General features: G+C 49.3%; 1 protein-coding gene across 1 annotated transcript in view; it reads left to right on the plus strand.

Annotated features, from left to right (window-relative positions):
* Window positions 1–15,541: 15,541 nt before the first annotated feature.
* WFDC3 (WAP four-disulfide core domain 3) overlaps window positions 15,542–17,603 on the plus strand; it is a 138,265-nt gene continuing 136,203 nt past the window's right edge. The window contains exon 1 of the mRNA XM_063963607.1: window positions 15,542–15,629. The gene's annotated coding sequence lies outside the window, so the exon portion shown is untranslated. The remainder of the gene's footprint in view (window positions 15,630–17,603) is intronic.

Consider the following 17,603-nt stretch of genomic DNA (forward strand, 5'->3'; position numbering starts at 1 on the left):
TACCCGGGATTCAAAATCCTTCCTTATTGTGTCATCTCTTCCGGTCACAGTATCCTAACTGAGGTCTGGAGGAGGGTCATAGAGGGAGGAGCCAGTGCACACCAGCTAGACCTAAAGCTTTCTTTTAGTTGTGCCCAGTCTCCTGCGGAGCCGCTATTCCCCATGGTCCTTACGGAGTCCCAGCATCCACTACGGACTACGAGAAATAGATTTACCGGTTAGTAAAATCTTTTTTTTTTCCTATAAAAATGTACAATATATCACAAGTATGATGAGAGGCAGGCAGCGGGCATTGGCGGCATCGGACTGAGATGCAAATTAGTGGCGGAGGGCTGGGTCAGTTGATGGTAGGCAAGTTTGTAAGCCATTGGCGGTGGCAGCAGGCATTAGCTCAGAGGCAGTAGCGGGCATTGGCTCGGTGGCGGTAGGGGTCATCGTCAGGATCCGGTGGACATTATGGCTGTAGTGCCTCACCAGCCACTGACCTCACCGCACGCCACTGCTCAGTTTGTAGTTGGTGCTTGCAGTGCAAGCATGTAACAGGAAGAGCTGCTCACAGCAGCTCTAGAAAAAGCTTTTTCTGAGGAAAAAAGAAGACTACAAGGGCTGCAGCAGAAGCACAGATTGTGCTGGATGTCAGTAGACATTGCCTGCTGCAGCTCCATCTCTCCCCCAGCTGCGCTGTACACTCCCGTGCCCTGGTTGCCGGGTACCTACAGCAGGAGGTTCCGGTTTTCTTCCAAGTTAGTCACACACGGCTGGGACTCTCCCCGGGATCGCGTGGCCGCGCTTCGGGAGGTGGTAAGTGGGTCCCGCTTGCGGGACCCGGTCTTTATCGCGATCCGGCGTGGTCAGTGGGAGGCGGGCCGCGCGCTGGCGGTGGATACTGTGGCAGTACAGGCGATCCCACTAGATCACCAGGGCATGGGACAGGTCAGGTTTTCTCTATAAACCGTTTTATTAGAGCCCGCAGTACCCGGTGGTTTTGCCAGCAGGGGGATAGAGCTTGGACCTGAAGCCCCTCCCCCAGGGTGCCATTTTCTGCAAATGTTCCCGCCCTGGAGCTGCATATCTGTCTCTCCCTCACTCCCTGGCAGTGTCTGCGGCACCATTATCCCTCAGCTCACTGTTCCTGGGACTGCTTGGGCAAATCCTCCTATGTAAAGTCGCCTGGTTGTCAGTGCTGTGCTTACAAGACACTTAAGTATTCTACCTGCCTTTTTTAGTCAGTGTTAGTTAAGAAAGAGTGCACTTAGTCAGGGTTTCCTAGTACAATTACCCTGTGATATACATCCAGTTCTTACTGTGTACTGTTATATCTATTGTTATATAGCTGTGTAAGCTAGTCCAGTGCAGTATTATTGTTAGTAATAACCTCTGCATTGTACAAACTGTGACTATTTGTGTGTGCATTTGGTAGCTAAGTGGTGTCCATTTAGTGTCTTTCACTCAACCTGCTATCCCTATATTCTATAACCTGAGGGGGCTTGGTGCGTCAGGTTTTATCTAATATAGGATTTTCACAAAGATAAACTGTATTACGTATTTCTCTGACGTCCTAGTGGATGCTGGGAACTCCGTAAGGACCATGGGGAATAGCGGCTCCGCAGGAGACTGGGCACAAAAAGAAAGCTTTAGGACTACCTGGTGTGCACTGGCTCCTCCCCCTATGACCCTCCTCCAAGCCTCAGTTAGATTTTTGTGCCCGACCGAGCAGGGTGCAATCTAGGGGGCTCTCCTGAGCTTCTTAGATAAAAGTTAGTTTTAGGTTTTTTATTTTCAGTGAGACCTGCTGGCAACAGGCTCACTGCATCGAGGGACTAAGGGGAGAAGAAGCGAACCTGCCTGCTTGCAGCCAGCTTGGGCTTCTTAGGCTACTGGACACCATTAGCTCCAGAGGGATCGAACACAGGCCCAGCCTCGGAGTCCGGTCCCAGAGCCGCGCCGCCGGCCCCCTTACAGAGCCAGAAGCAAGAAGAGGTCCGGAAAATCGGCGGCAGAAGACATCAGTCTTCATCAAGGTAGCGCACAGCACTGCAGCTGTGCGCCATTGCTCCTCATGCACACCTCACACTGCGGTCACTGATGGGTGCAGGGCGCTGGGGGGGGGCGCCCTGAGCAGCAATATTAACACCTTGGCTGGCAAAAATACATCACATATAACCCCCAGGGCTATATGGATGTACATTAACCCCTGCCAGAATCCATAAAAATGCGGGAGAAAAGTCAGCGAAAAAGGGGCGGAGCTATCTCCTTCAGCACACTGGCGCCATTTTTCCCTCACAGCTCCGTTGGAGGGAAGCTCCCTGGCTCTTCCCTGCAGTTAATACACTACAGAAAGGGTTAAAAAGAGAGGGGGGGCACAATTTAGGCGCAGTATACATATATATATGCAGCTATAAGGGAAAACACTTTTTATAGGTGCTATCCCTGTGATATATAGCGCCCTGGTGTGTGCTGGCATACTCTCCCTCTGTCTCCCCAAAGGGCTTTGTGAGGTCTTGTCCTCTATCAGAGCATTCCCTGTGTGTGTGCTGTGTGTCGGTACGGCTGTGTCGACAGGTATGTGGAGGATAATGAGGTGGAGGCGGAGCGAATGCCTGTAAATATGTTGTCACCCCCTGCGGGGTCGACACCGGTGTGGTTGAACTTATGGAAAGATTACGTGAAAGTGTCAACTCCTTACATAAAAGGTCGACGACACAGAACAGCCGGCTACTCAGCTTGTGCCTGTTCCAGCGTCTCAAATGTCATGGGGGGCTCTAAAATCGCCCGCTACCTCAGATAACAGACACAGATGTCGACACGGATACTGACTCCAGTGTCGACGTCGATGAGACTGGTGTACCCTCCAAATAGGTCCACCCGTTACAGGATTGAGGCAATGAAAAATGTATTACACATTTATGATTATACCCCAGGTACCACATAAAAGGGTATTGTGTTTGGTGAGAGAAAACTATTAGTAGTTTTTCCTGCATCTGAGAAATTAAATGAGGTGTGTGAGGAAGAGTGGTCTTCCCCCGGTAAGAAATTGATAATTTCTAAAACGGTTATTGGCAGCGTACCCTTTCCCGCCAGAGGATAGGTCACACGGGGAAACACCCCATAGGGTAGATACAGCGCTTACACGCTTATCAGAAAAGGTGGCACTACCGTCTCCGGATACGGCCGCCCTGAAGGGACCTGCTGGTAGAAAGCAGGAGGTTACCCTATAAGATATAGTCACACACTAGGGCATTATATTGCGACCAGCCGTTGCTTCGGCATGGATGTGCAGTGCTCCCGCTGCGTGGTCAGATTCCCTGTCGGAAAATAACTATGGATAGGGACAATATTTTGCTGAAAATAGAGCATATAAAAGACGTGGTCTTATACATACGTGATGCACAGAGGGATATTTGCCGGCTGGCATCAAAAATAAGCGCTAGGTCCATTGCCGCCAGACGGGGGTTATGGACTTGGCAATGGTCAGGCGATGCCGACTCGAATCGGCACATGGAAGTTGCCCTATAAGGGGGTAAAACTGTTTGGGGATGGTTTTTCAGACCTCGTTTCCACAGCTACTGTTGGGAAATCGATTTTTTTGCCACAGGCTACCCCACAACAAAAGAAAGCACCGTATCATCAAGTACAGTCCTTTCGGCCCCAGAAAAGCAAGAGGGCTAGAGGCTCATCCTTTCTGCCGAGAGGCAAAGGTAGAGGAAAAAGCTGCAACACACAGCTAGTTCCCAAGAGCAGAAATCCTCCCTGCGTCCGGTAGGTCCACAGCATGGTGCGGGGGCTGCTCAGGCAAACCCGGGTACGGTGGGGGCCCGTCTCAGAAATTTCAGCGGACAGTGGGCTCTCTCACATGGATCCCTGGGTCCTTCAAGTAGTATCTCAGGGGTACAGGCTGGAGTTCGAGACGTTCTTCCCCCCGCCGTTTCCTAAAATCTGCCTTACCGGCACCTCCCTCTGCCAGGGAGACGGTGTTGGTGGATATTCAACACTATAATCACAACAAGTGATTGTCAAGGTGCCCCTCCTTCAGCAAGGAAGGGGTTACTATTCCACAGTGGTTGTGGTACCGAAACGTTTCGGTGAGACCCATCTTGAAATTAAAATACTTGAACTTTTATATCAGAAGATTCAAGTTCAAGATGGAATCGCTCAGGGCGGATATTACGAGCCTGGACGAGGGGGATTACAGGGTCTCCCTGGACATCAAGGATGCGTACCTGCATGTCCCCATTTACCCTCCTCACCAGGAGTACCTCAGATATGTGGTACAGGACTGTCACTATCAGTTCCAGACGCGGCCGGTGGAGTTGTCCACGGCACCGAAGGTCTTTACCTAGGTAATGGCAGAAGTGATGATACTCCTTCGCAAGAAGGAAGTTTTTATTATCCCGTACTTGGACGATCTCCTGATAAAGGCGAGGTCCAAAGAACAGTTGGTAGTGGGGGTAGCACTCTCTCGGGAAGTGCTACAACAGCACGACTGGATTCTCAATATTCCAAAGTCACAGCTGGTCCCGACGACACGTCTTCTGTTCCTGGAAATGTTTCTGAACGCAGACCAGAAAAGAGTGTTTCTTCCAGTGGAAAAAGCCGAGGAGTTGTCATCTCTAGTCAGAGACATCCTAAAACCAGGACAGGTGTCGGTACATCAATGCACACGAGTCCTGGGAAAAATGGTAGCTTCGTACGAAGCATAATTCCATTCGGAAGACTCCACGCAAGGACGTTCCAGTGGGACCTGTGGGACTAATGGTCCGGGTCCCATCTACAGATACAACAGCGGATAACCCTGTCAGCAAGAAACAGGGTGTCGCTGCTGTGGTGGCTGCAGAGGGCTCATCTACTAGAGGGCAGCAGATTCGGAATACAGGACTGGGTCCTGGTGACCACGGATGCCAGCCTTCGGGGCTGGGGTGCAGTCACACAGGGAAGAAATTTCCAAGGAGATTTCGCTTCACATAAATATTCTGCAGCGAAGGGCCATTTACAATGCCCTAAGCCAAGCAAGGCCCCTGCTTCAGAACCAGCCGGTACTGATCCAATCAGACGACATCACGGCGGTCGCCCATGTAAACAGACAGGGCGGCACAAGAAGCAGGATGGCGATGGCAGAAGCCACAAGGATTCTCCGATGGGCGACCTACACCCAGGAGAATGGGGACTTCATTCAGAAGTTTTCCAAATGCGGGTAAACCGTTGGGAATGACCACGGGTGGACATGATGGCGTCCCGCCTCAACAAGAAGTTGAAAAGATATTGCGCCAGGTCAAGGGACCCTCAGGCGATCGCTGGGGACGCTCTAGTGACACCGTGGGTGTACCAGTCGGTTTATGTGTCGCCTCCTCTACCTCTCATACCCAAGGTACTGAGAATAATAAGAAGGCGAGGAGTGAAAACCATACTCGGGGTTCCGGATTGGCCATGAAGAGCTTGGTACCCGGAACTTCAAGAGATGCTGGCAGAGGACCCTTGGCCTCTGCCGCTTAGACAAGACCTGCTGCAGCAGGGAACCTGTCTGTTCCAAGACTTACCGCGGCTGCGTTTGACGGCATGGCGGTAGAACACCGGATCCTAAAGGAAAAGGGTATTCCGAAGGAAGTCATCCCTACCCTGATCATAGCCAGGAAGGATGTCACCGCAAGACATTATTGCCGCGTTTGGCGAAAATGTATTGCTTGGTGGGAGGCCATGAAGGCCCCGAAGGAGGAATTTCAACTATGTCGATTCTTGCACTTCCTGCAAGCAGGGGTGACGTTTGGGCCTCAAATTGGGGTCCATCAAGTTCCAGATTTCGGCTCTGTCGATTTTCTTCCAGAAAGAACTGGCTTCACTGCCTGAAGTTCAGACTTTGGTTAAAGGAGTACTACATATTCAGCCTCCTTTTGTGCCTCCTGTGGCACTTTTTGGATCTCAACGTGGTGTTGGATTTCCTAAAGTCGCATTGGTTGAGCCACTTAAAACCATGGAGCTAAAGTATCTCGCGTGGAAAGTGGTCATGCTGTTGGCCTTGGCCTTGGCCAGGCGTGTGCCAGAATTGGCGGCTTTGTCATGTAAAAGCCCTTATCTGATTTTCTATATGGATAGGGCAGAGTTGAGGACTCGTCCTCAGTTTCTCCCAAAGTGGTCTCAGGTTTTCACTTGAACCAACCTATTGTGGTGCCTGCGGCTACTAGGGACTTGGAGGATTCCAAGTTGCTGGACGTAGTCAGGGCCCTGAAAATTTTATTTTTCCAGGATGGCTGGAGTCAGGAAAACTGACTCGCTGTTTATCCTGATGGCACCCAACAAGCTGGGTGCTCCTGCTTCTAAGCAGTCGATTGCGCGCTGGATTTGTAGCACTATTCAGCTGGCGCATTCTGCGGTAGGATGACCGCAGCCTAAATCAATAAAAGTCCATTCCACAAGGAAGGTGGGCTCATCTTGGGCGGCTGCCCGAGGGGTCTCGGCTTTACAACTTTGCCGAGCAGCTACTTGGTCAGGGGCAAACACGTTTGCAAAATTCTATGAATTTGATACCCTGGCTGAGGAGGACCTGGAGTTCTCTCATTCGGTGCTGCAGAGTCATCCGCACTCTCCCGCCCGTTTGGGAGCTTTGGTATAATCCCCATGGTCCTTACGGAGTTCCCAGCATCCACTAGGACGTCAGAGAAAATAAGAATTTACTTACCGATAATTCTATTTCTCGTAGTCCGTAGTGGATGCTGGGCGCCCATCCCAAGTGCGGTTTGTCTGCAATACTTGTACATAGTTATTGTTAACTAATCGGGTTCTTGTTGTGAGCCATCTATTCAGAGGCTCCTCTGTTATCATGCTGTTGACTGGGATTCATATCTCAAGTTGTACGGTGTGATTGGTGTGGCTGGTATGAGTCTTACCCGGGATTCAAAATCCTTCCTTATTGTGTACGCTCGTCCGGGCACAGTATCCTAACTGAGGCTTGGAGGAGGGTCATAGGGGGAGGAGCCAGTGCACACCAGGTAGTCCTAAAGCTTTCTTTTTGTGCCCAGTCTCCTGCGGAGCCGCTATTCCCCATGGTCCTTACGGAGTTCCCAGCATCCACTACGGACTATGAGAAATAGAATTATCGGTAAGTAAATTCTTATTTTTTTCTCTGTGATTTAGTCACCATAGCTCTCCTTTATCTCTGCTGGTGCTGACAACACTGCGCAGGGGTTTGGGCTAGAGATATTGTGCTGCTGACAAATTGTACTGTGTTACCTGATACTGCAAGTTATATCATGTCTGCTTCTGAGGGTTACAGTTCTGGGGCTGAACACACTGCCAGTGTTGCTGAAGCTGCAGATATCTATGAGGAGAATATAGCAGCTTTGGGCTCTGGTTCTGGGAGCTCTTTGCCCCCCAGTGGGACGGTGGCAACGGGGGCAAATAATGACCCGCCGTGGGCCGCTTTTTCCACGCTTCTGCATACGCTAGTTCAAAAACTAACACCCCCTATGGGACCCCCAATGCCGGTACAACCGTTTGTGGTCCCTGCAGCTAACCCGCCGTGGGCGGACGATTTATCTGCTCAAATAAAGAAGTTGAACCAGTCCCTGACTACTAAGAAGTCTGACCGTCGCTCGCCTACGTCCAAGGGGTCCTCTAAGCGAGCGCTTGTCTCCTCACAATCCACTGCTGTCACTGACACCTCGTCGGATGAAGACGGCACTTACACTGACCCCACAGGTTCTGACTCAGATACGGCTGATGGGGAGGGTGGTTCACATGTGGATGTTCCTGATCTTTTGGAGGCTATTCAGTTAATTTTACAGATTACGGATGATCCCGAGCCATCCGTTCCTCCTAAGAAACCAGATAGGTTCAAGCGTCAGACGGTGATTAAACAAGTTTTACCTCACTCTGACCACCTAATTGATATACGTCAGGAACCCTTGGAAAACCTGGGTACAAAGTTTGTGCCTCAAAAGAAGATGCTGGCTCGCTACCCCTCGCGCCGGAGCTGTCTAAGAATTGGGAAACGCCTCCTCCAGTGGACTCACATGTGGCTAGGATGGTGGTTTCCTCAGCTCTACCGGTCACCACCGTCACGTCTCTAAAAGAGCCTACGGATAAACGTGTGGAGGGTTGTCTGAAAGCGATTTACACCCTCACGGCTGCTGCACAAAGGCCCACTATTGCAGCTACTTGGGCTGCAGAGGCCATTGAAGCATGGGCCTTGGAGTAAGATGCTGAAATCTCCTCTGACCATGCTAGACAATGCTTGTCATATATTGTCACAGCTTCTCTTTATATTAAAGAGGCGGCTTCTGATGCCGGTATCCTGGCAGCCAAGGTCTCTACTACGTCAGTCCTGGCTCGCCGGATATTGTGGCTGAGATCCTGGTCTGTGGATCTGGACTCTAGAAAAACCCTGGAGGTACTCCCTTTTAAGGGAGATATTCTGTTTGGGGAGGATTTAAATAAGATTGTGGCTGACTTGGCTACTGCCAAAACTGCCTGTCTGCCAAGTACTGCTCCTTCTGTGTCGAAGGCTAAAGGTACTTCCTTTCGCCCCTTTCGTCCTTCAGGTAAAGCAAAAGGTCAGGCGTACAACAAGCAGGCCCGCACTTCCAAACCTGGTAAGCCTAAGCCCAAAAGAGCCTGGGCGGCCCGTCAGCCAGCTTCCAAGACAGATAAGCCTGCCGCATGACGGGGCGGGCCTCCCTCTGGGGGATCCCAGGGTGGGGGGCCGGCTTCTAGGGTATACCCAGAAATGATTGAAGACCACTTCAGATGCCTGGGTACGGGAAGTCGTCACTCGAGGTTACGCCATAGCCTTCAAAAACCGACCCCCTCATCGATTTTGCCAGACAGATGTCCCGTTGGATGAGACAAAGGCAAACACTCTACATTCGGTGGTACAGACCCTCCTGGATACAGGAGTCGTAGTACAGTTGCCTCTTGCGCAGAGGGGCCGGAGGTGTACTATTCTCCGCTGTTTCTAGTCCCGAAACCGAATGGGTCCTCCTGGCCCATTCTCAACCTCAAGGCATTGAACAGGTTTGTGAAGATTTCCAAGTTCCGGATGGAAACGCTTCGCTCTATAGTTCTGGCCTTGGAACCTGGGGACTTCATGGTCTCCCTGGATATACAGGATGCTTACCTGCATATTCCTATAGCAGCAATACCTGAGATTTGCGATTGGCAACTGCCATTACCAGTTTCGGGCGTTACCTTTTTGTTTAACAACGGCTCCACGAGTCTTTACAAAAGTCATGGCGGTAATGGCGGTGGTACTCCGCCGTCAAGGGGTCAGGATACTGCCGTATTTGGACGACTTGTTAATCCTGGCAAATTCCCCAGAACTTCTCCTGCATCATCTAGATGTGACGGTCCGGTTTCTGCAAGCCCACAGGTGGCTCATCAACTGGAAGAAGTCATCCCTGATCCCTGCTCAGAGCATGGTGCATCTGGGAGCACTATTGGACACTCACAACCAGCGGTTGTTCCTGTCTCAGAAGAAAGTCCTGAAACTTCAGGACAGGATTCGTTGCTTCCTATCTCGTCCACAAGTGTCGATACATTCGGCGATGCAGGTGCTGGGCCTCATGGTGTCAGCATTCGACATGGTGGAGTACGCTCAATTTCACTCTCGACCTCTCCAGAGGCTGCTTCTAGCCAAATGGGATGGCCTGCCTCATTGGATCAGGTCTCAAATGATCTCATTGACGCCGGAGGTCCGTCTGTCGCTGCTCTGGTGGCTGCGGGACCAACAACTGTGCAGGGGCCGTCCCTTCTGGATATCCGACTGGGTCCTGTTGACGACAGATGCCAGTCTAAGAGGTTGGGGCGCGGTGCTGGAGCAACACTCCCTTCAGGAGCGGTGGACCAAGGAGGAATCCCTCCTCTCGATCAATATTCTGGAGTTGCGGGCGGTCTTCAATGCCTTGAACCTAGCCCAGCATTTAATTCAGAACCGTCCTGTTCAAGTACAGTCGGACAACGCCACCACAGTGGCTTACATAAATCATCAAGGCGGCACTCAAAGCCGCCTAGCAATGAAGGAAGTCTCACGGATTCTACAGTGGGCAGAACGCCATCTACCGGCCATATCGGCAATATTCATTCCGGGAGTCCTGAATTGGGAAGCGGACTTTCTCAGTCGTCAGGACGTGCATGCCGGCGAGTGGGGCCTCCATCCAGAAGTGTTTCAACTCCTAGTGGAAAGGTGGGGCCTTCCAGATGTGGATCTGATGGCGTCTCGACACAATCACAAGGTACCGGTCTTCGAAGCAAGGACAAGGGATCCTCAAGCAGCATTCGTGGATGCGCTGGCAGTACCATGGAGGTTTCGGCTGCCGTACGTGTTCCCTCCGGTGTCACTCCTGCCCAGGTTAATTCAGAAGTTTAAGCAAGAAAAAGGAATCCTGCTTCTCATAGCTCCAGCGTGGCCCAGACGGCACTGGTTCTCAGACCTGCAAGACCTATCGTCAGAGCGTCCAATTCTACTTCCACAATGCCCAGACCTCCTCGTTCAGGGCCCCTGTGTCTACCAGGACCTAGCCCGGCTGTCTTTGACGGCGTGGCTCTTGAAGCTTCCGTCTTAAGGGCTAAAGGGTTTTCTGAGGCGGTCATTCAAACTATGTTGCGGGCCCGGAATCCGGCTTTGGCTCTGATTTACTATAGGGTCTGGCATTCTTACTTTGTTTGGTGCGCATCTAACGATTATGATACTTCCAAGTTTAGTATAGCCAAGTTGTTGACTTTTCTTCAGCAGGGCCTGGACTTAGGCCTGCGTCTGGCCTCCCTCAAGGTTCAAATATCTGCCTTGTCGGTGTGGTTTCAGAGAAAAATTGCGACCTTACCTGATGTGCATACCTTTACTCAGGGCGTGTTGCGTATCCAACCTCCCTTTGTCCCACCTTTGGCTCCTTGGAACTTGTCGGTGGTTTTGGAGGCGTTACAAAAGTCACCGTTTGAACCTCTTGGTTCAACTGACCTTAAGTGGCTTTCTCTTAAGGTGGTGTTTCTGTTGGCTATTGCTTCAGCTAGAAGAGTGTCAGATTTGGGTGCCTTGTCCTGTAGTTCCCCATATCTGATATTTCACCGTGACCGGGCGGTTCTTAGGACTCGTTCCGGCTATCTACCTAAGGTGGTTTCTTCGTTCCACCTTAATCAGGAGATTGTAGTTCCGGCACTTGTTTCTCCTAATCTGTCTCCCAAAGAGCGGTCTTTGGATGTGCTACGGGCTCTCCGTATCTATGTGAAGAGAACGGCTCCTATTAGGAATCTGATTCTCTTTTTGTTGTGTTTGGGTTTCACAAACGTGGCTGGCCTGCTCACAAGCAAACTGGCCAGATGGATTAGAATGGTGATTGCACATGCTTATGTGAAGGCTGGTCTCTCTGCTCCTTATCACATTAAGGCCCATTCTACTCGGTCTGTTGGACCTTCTTGGGCGGCCCAACGTGGTGCGACCCTTGAACAATTGTGCAAGGCGGCTACGTGGTCCTCAGTGAACACGTTCATTAGGTTCTATGCCTTCGATACCGCCGCTTCCCAGGATGCTTCCTTTGGACGCCAGGTTCTTGTGCCCGCTTCAGTGCGTCCCCTCCCGTAAGGAACTGCTTTAGGACATCCCCAATGTCTATCCTTGTGGAGCCCAGTGTACCCCGCAGCAGAAAACGAGTTTTATGGTAAGAACTTACCTTTGTTAAAACTCTTTCTGCGAGGTACACTGAGCTCCACAAGGCGCCCACCCTGACGCACTTAGCTTCTTTGGGTTGGTATGGCATTAGCCGCTGACACTTCTCCTGTCATGCATCTTGGGAAGAAGGTCAAAGCTTTTGAGCCCGTTGGTGCTTCGGATCAAGATCCTACTCTACACCCCAATGTCCTCGCAGAAAGAGTTTTAACAAAGGTAAGTTCTTACCATAAAACTCGTTATTTTCTGCATTGTATGTTACTGTGTGCTAGATCTGCTGTCTGTTTTCCCTTTCAGTGTATCTTATATATCTGTACGTGTTATTTCTGTACCCAGGGCACAGGTGCTTCTAGGGTTATTTCTCACAGTACTTTGTCCTACTGACATGTCTAACAAAAAGGGGTGCAAACAGGCAAAATACCCTGTCTTACTCTCATATAGAGTTTGTTCACCTGGGTTATCTGCGGAGGATACATGATGGCCTCTGTGCTAACTGTTACACCCCTCCTAGTCAGTCCACTGCTGCTGTCCCCATGCAGAAGCCTCCCAGGGCGGCCTTTTCTACACTGTTGGGTACTTTGGTAGACCGACTATGGCGCTACCTCCTAATATAGTACCAATGGTAAATCCGCTTTGGGAGGATAATCTGTAATCAGCTGCAGCAAATAAACTCTGACTAGACAAAAGGCTCTGACTGGGCATAGGCATGCCACTGGTTCTTCTAAGCAGGCTACCTCTTCCTCCCAATCCACAGTCCTCTGAGAAGTGTCATCTGGGGAGGAAGGTGAGCATACAGCTCTATCTGACACAGACTCCTGTGCTGCAGAAGAGGAAGCTCCCATTTTGTCAGATGTCCCTGCACTTGTGGAAGCAATTAAACATATTTTTCAACTCTTAGATAAGGAAGAACCCACACCGGTTGCTAAGAAAACTGATGTGTTTAAAAAGCAAAAGGTGAATTTCCCCATTCTGATCATTTGATGGAAATTAGGCAGGAATCCTGGAACACACCAGGTAAAATGTTCCCATTATCTAAGCGAGCATTAGCTCGCTATCCTCTGCCAGCAGCTATTTGTAGCAGGTGGGAAACTCTACCCCCAGTGGACTCTAATGTCACACGTCTCGTGGTCTCATCTACCCTGGCTGTCACCTCACTGAAGGAACCTACAGACAAACGTGTTGAAAGCTGTCTGAAATCTATTTATTCTCTTATGGGGGCTATACATAGACCCACTGTGGCAGCTTCCTGGGCCGCAAATGATTTAAAACTACCTGGACGATTTACTGATTCTGGGGAACTCACGCGATTTTCTCCTCAGTCATCTCCAACTGACAGTGGCCTTCCTGTAGAATCACGGATGGCTGATAAATTGGAAAAAGTCAACCCTTACTATGTCACAAAGGATGGTACATCTGGGAGCACTTCTAGACATTTACAGTCAACGACTGTACCTGTCACAAGGTCTTGAAACTACAGAGCAGGATACGACACTTCCTTCCCCGTCCTTGGGTGTCTGTACATTCAGCAATGCAGATTCTCGGACTGATGGTGTCAACATTCGACATGTACAAGTTCGCTCAGATTCACTCCCCTCCTCTGCAACGTCTGATCCTTTTCAGGTGGAACAGTCAACCTTATCGCATCAGATCGCAAATGATGTCTCTGACTCTGGAGGTACGCCTGTCACTGACCCGGTGTCTCCAGGACCAGCAACTGAACAGGGGTCACCCCTTCTGGGTCCCCAACTGGGATCTGCTTAAAACAGATGCCAGCCTTTGTGGCTGGGGAACAGTGACTGAACAACACTCTTTTCAGGGACGTTGGACCCGGGAATAGTCTCACCTGCCAATCAATGTGTTGAAATTGAGAGCAGTGTTCAATGCATTGAACCTAGCCTGCCCTCTGCTACAAGACAGACCAGTTCAAGTTCAGTCAGGCAATGCCACCATGGTGGCGTATATCAATCATAAGGACGGCACTCGCAGTAAGATGGCGATGCAAGAGGTGTCCAAAATTATCTGATGGGCTGAATGTCATCTCCCAGCCATATCAACGGTATTCATTCCGGGCGTGCTCAACTGGGAAGCAGACTTCATCAGTGGTCAGGATGTTCATGTCGAAGAGTGGGCTCTTCATCTAGAGATCTTTCAACTTCTGGTAGACAGATTGGGCCTACTAGATATGGATCTCATAGCCTCTCGACACAATTACAAGGTTCCAGTCTTCGGGTCACAAACCAGGAATCCTCAATGCATTCATAGATGCATTGTCAGTCCTGTGGACCTTTTTGTCTACCTTACATCTTTCCACCGGTATCACTTCTACGTCGGGTCCGTCGGAAGTTCAAACAAGAAGGTGGACAACTCATTCTGGTAGCTCTGGCATGGCCCAGACGGGATTGGTTCTCCAATCTCCAGGGCCTCTCAGAATGGAAACCTCTTCCACCTCCTCAGCAACGGGATCCTCTCTCTCAGGGCCCATGTATCCATCTGGACCTGGCCCGGCTATCTTTGACAGCTTGGCTCTTGAATCAGCGATCCTGAAAACAAAAAGATTTTCGGAAGCCGTCATTCAAACTATGCTTTAAGGCCTGTAAACCGGCCTGTGCACTATATCTACTATATCTACTATAGAGTATGGCACACCTACTGTACTTCACTTGGTGTGCTACCAAACGTTATGATGCCAATAAGTTTTGTGCCACCAGAATTCTTGCATTTCTTCAAAGGAGTTTGGATTTAGGTCTTCGTCTTGCCTCTCTCACGTTACACATTTCTGCCTTGTCTGTTTGGTTCCAATGCAGGATTGCCTCACTACCTGATGTACACACATTTCTTCAGGGTGTTATTTGCATTCAACCTCCCTATGTCCCTCCTTTCAGAAGCCATCATTCAGACTATGCTTAAGGCCTGTAAACCGGCCTCTGCACACATCTAATATAGCGTATGGCACACCTACTTTACTTGGTGTGCTACCAAACGTTATGATGCCACTAAGTTTTGAACCTCCAGAATTCTTGCATTTCTCCAAAGAGGTTTGGATTTAGTGCTTCGTCTTTCCTCTCTCAAGGTACACATTTCTGCCTTGTCTGATTCCATCGCAGGATTGCCTCACTACCTGATGTACACATGTTTCTTCAGGGTGTTATTTGCATTCAAACTCCCTATGTCCCTCCTATATCCTAGCTTCGGTTTCTGACCATTCTACGTGTTCTATAGGACCTTCATGGGCGGCACGCTGTGGGGCGTCTGCCGAACAATTGTGCAAGGCGGCTATGTGGTGTTCGGTCTACACATTTCTTAGGTTTTATGCCTTTGATACATTCTCAGACGCGTCCCCACCCTTAAAGTACTGCTTTAGGACATCCCCGATGTTCCCTGTGGAACCCTATGTACCCTGTTGAAGAAAAGGAGAGTCATGGTGCCTTTGTTAAGTCTCTTTCTTCAAAGTACATAGGGTCCACAGGGCGCCCACCCTGACACACCTGGCCTCTCTGGGTTTTTGGAACAATGGCCTCTGGTTACTTTCTCCTGTCCGTGAGAATGTGTTCTAACATCCTTCTTCTCTCCTTTCTGCTTCCTGCATTGAGCTGGTTAACAAAACTAATTGTCTGTGGCTGGAGGTGGGGTTATAGAGGAGGGAGGCTGAGCATTCTTGGATACGCTTGAAAGCTTAAACTGTTTGGTGCCCGGATTTTCATCCACCATTACATCCCCGATGTTCCCTGTGGATCCTATGTACTTCGAAGAAAGAGACTTAATGAGAGTTAACAAAGATAAGTCTGCCATAAGGCACATCAGTTCTTTTTTTTCATGCTGTTAATGATTTTGTCAGCACCATCTCGTGATAATGAATGTCTGCTTTCTCGCCCTTACAGTAAAGAATCACTCCTGTACTCATGGTGGAAAACATTTTTTTTTCTTCCATTTACAGTTGAAGACCCCCATGTCTTTATTCTTGGTATGGAGCATAGTTAGAAAGGTATATTAAATAAATCTTTGAGTTATACATATAAATTAGGTTACCTCTAAGGCATTTTTCCTAAATTAAAAATTTTAGCAATTTTAATGCATTCCAATAATTTCTTACATTTCTTAAATTATTAATTAATTTGCAGAAAAATAAATATACAATGGTGCTTCTAAGTTACAAATGTAAATTAATTTAACATTAAATATTTTCACAATGAGAACAATAAGTCTACAATAGTTTGAATATTCAAAAAAAACTTGCAGATACCAAAATAATGGGGTCAATCCAATTAGCTGCGATATCATAGCAGCTGCGAATCATCGCAGCAGGGGCTGCACTTTACGGCGGGCTAAATTCGCACAAAACTGCTCACCACCCCATAGATGTCCGAGCAATTTTGTGCGAATTGGCACTGATTTGAGCCCGCGAATGGTGTGAGATCGGTGCTGGCGTTTAAACGCCGTTGCAATGGCACTTTGCACCCTTCGCGGCTAATTGGATTGACCCTAATGTTTTTACCAGTATTCAAATGCTCATCAATTTCCCATGTGTACATAAAAAACATGAAATATAACTGTTAAAAAAAAAGTTTGTATGACAAAAATATTTTTCACGTTTGGATACAAAATGAAGCAATATAAATTATGTATGTACTTTGCTTCATACGAGCACGCACAGGAAAAAAAAACATATGTGATGATGCATGACTTCTCCCACAGAGAGATTATCTGAATGACAAGTTCTAAGTGGTTATTCCATAGAAATATATAGGAGCAGTCATGCATTGTCACACTTTTTTTTTAGTGGATGCTTACTTGAAGAGGATGTACATATATTGGCAAGCTGCTCAATCAGATTGTGATTTCACTCAGGTGCTAAAAGGGAGGGGTAATTCTGTGTAAGAAAAAACAATTTGTGTTCCCTAATGCACACTGAGTGAAAAATACTACTACATAATAATCAGATAATATGGAGATCTTGGTTGCGTTAGTTTTTTTGCATAGCAGGGCTGCACAAGCGTTCGCAGTCTTGCTATGCAAAAAAGCCCTCCCCCATAGGCGGCGTCGAGTTGATCACACGGGCAGCAAAAAGTTGCTACGTGCGATCAACTCGGAATGACACCCTTGGTTACTATTATTTTTACTAATCAGCGCTACGGCACTGCACATCAGAGTGTAATGCTGGTGCACTAAGTGCCCAGCAAGCCCAATCCCGCAGGCAGCAGTGCCGGTGAACGGACCGGGAACTTCCGCTATGGGGACCACAGGAGGCTTCAGACAGCCCCCCGCAGACCGGAGGGTAAGTTAGAACGGCTCCTTGTGGTAATCCCCTCCCGATCCAGGGAGCCAGCAGGGGGGGGGGGGAGGCAGATGAGTGGAGGCCCAGGTGACACTGCGCCTTTTTGTCACTAGTCTACCAGGGCATCAGCCGCAGGACAGGTGGGCAGAGTCCCTGGGTTCCATCTGAGGGGGTAGGGTGCCTAGCCTGCAGCCCCGGCCCAGGGCTCACCAGTAGCAAGGCTCAAGGTTAGCCCATGGGCAATCTGTCCTCCCTCCTTACTCAGTCCCTCCCTAAAAACACTCAGCAGACATTTTGGGCTCACATGCTAGCTGGGGCTAGCTGAGTAAGGAGGGTCTGACCACTGTCTCCCCTGCACCCTGCTTCTGTAGCCGGGTCCAGTCATTTTCTCCTGTCTGTGGTTTCCTCACAGGCCAGTTGAGTACCTTGGACCTTATTGTCTTTTCTGGCATTGCGTGGCTGAGTGTGTGTGTGACTGTCACACCACTGTGCAGTAGTTGGTCTCCCTTCCCTTGGGCAGATTCTTATTCTGCAGAGGGTTCTTCAGGGACTGGTTTGTGCACATTTAACATCTTTTGCTGTGTTATTTATTTTACTGTACCCTGTTTGCATTTTTACTATGACTTTCAGGGGCAAGAGGATCGTTGATCCAGAACCACCAACTTGCACAATATGTTGTAATAT

The sequence above is a fragment of the Pseudophryne corroboree genome, chromosome 3, assembly GCF_028390025.1.
Source record: "Pseudophryne corroboree isolate aPseCor3 chromosome 3, aPseCor3.hap2, whole genome shotgun sequence".
Classification (NCBI taxonomy): Eukaryota; Metazoa; Chordata; class Amphibia; order Anura; family Myobatrachidae; genus Pseudophryne; species Pseudophryne corroboree.